This window comes from Myotis davidii, unplaced genomic scaffold, assembly GCF_000327345.1.
Source record: "Myotis davidii unplaced genomic scaffold, ASM32734v1 scaffold88, whole genome shotgun sequence".
Taxonomy (NCBI): domain Eukaryota; kingdom Metazoa; phylum Chordata; class Mammalia; order Chiroptera; family Vespertilionidae; genus Myotis; species Myotis davidii.
This window is the reverse complement of record NW_006300377.1, coordinates 3684596-3685588: the sequence shown is the minus strand read 5'-3', so window position 1 is coordinate 3685588 and position 993 is coordinate 3684596. Positions and strand designations below refer to the sequence as shown.

The window sequence follows — 993 nt, the reverse complement described above, 5'->3', positions numbered from 1 at the left end:
CTCGGCCAGGTGAGAGCGGTTAGTAAGGTTAGTAACCGTTAGACGCTGCTCTCTGTGCCTGCACCCCAAGCCCCGCGTGTACCTGTTCCCACAAGGTCAAAACGCACATTTTTCTTTTTAAAGAAATATTGATTCCAACGCCCCTGGGTGGCGCGGTTCCGAATCAGTGTTTGCTTCACTGCAGGTCCGGAGGGATGCAGGCAAGGCAATGGGGGCTGTGGAGGGCGCTCACACACCAGGCTTCGGGCCCATCAGGACAAGGTCTAGTGTGGGATGACGGCTGAGGGGCCCCTGTAGGTCCGAGCTGAGGGCAGCCCGCCCTTCGGAAGCTCTAGGTCTGCGCCCTCAAACTGCAGCTGGCCCAGGGTGGCTGCTGCCCCCTCGGGTTCTGGCAGCTGCGGCAGCGATGAGCACTAGGGCCAAGCAGGCAGCAGTGACCAGGGCGGTCATTTTGGAAGAAGGTGGTCACCATCACCTGTCCAGGGCTGCCTTTGCTGCCCCCAGGTCTCCTCCTGGCCCCCTACCCCCACCCCCAACATGCCTCCATGGCGAAGGGCATTTTCCAGGGTCTGACTCTTGGCTTCAAGGAACCTGCCCCCACCTTAGGCTCCAGGAGTTTCCAGCTGTTGGCCTTGAGTTGCTGTAGCTCCAGGAACTTGAGGGTCACATCCTCGATAGAGAGCTGCAGGAGGTCCCAGAAACCCGCCAGGTCCTGGAAGGTGGGCACAGGGAACGCAGTGGGGTCCTGCAGAGGAAGGAGACATGAGGGTCAGGAATGTCTGCGCCCCAGCCAGGACCCGGGAAAGCCCCGCCCACCCTCAACTTGGGAGAGTGGGGTGGGGTGGGGGGAGTGGGAGACAGGGAGGCAAGAAACCCTTTGACAAACACCTGGTCCCACCTCCAGGCACACACCCTGGGCACCTTGCAGGCACACACGTCTGACAGGCTCTGCACCCAGGGGCACTCACCATGCTCTGCTGACACAGCCTGAAG

General features: G+C 61.3%; 1 protein-coding gene across 1 annotated transcript in view; it reads right to left on the bottom strand.

Moving 5' to 3' along the window:
- Positions 1-993, bottom strand: part of DLGAP3 (discs large homolog associated protein 3) — a 56664-nt gene that overhangs the window by 2964 nt on the left and 52707 nt on the right. The window lies entirely within an intron of this gene.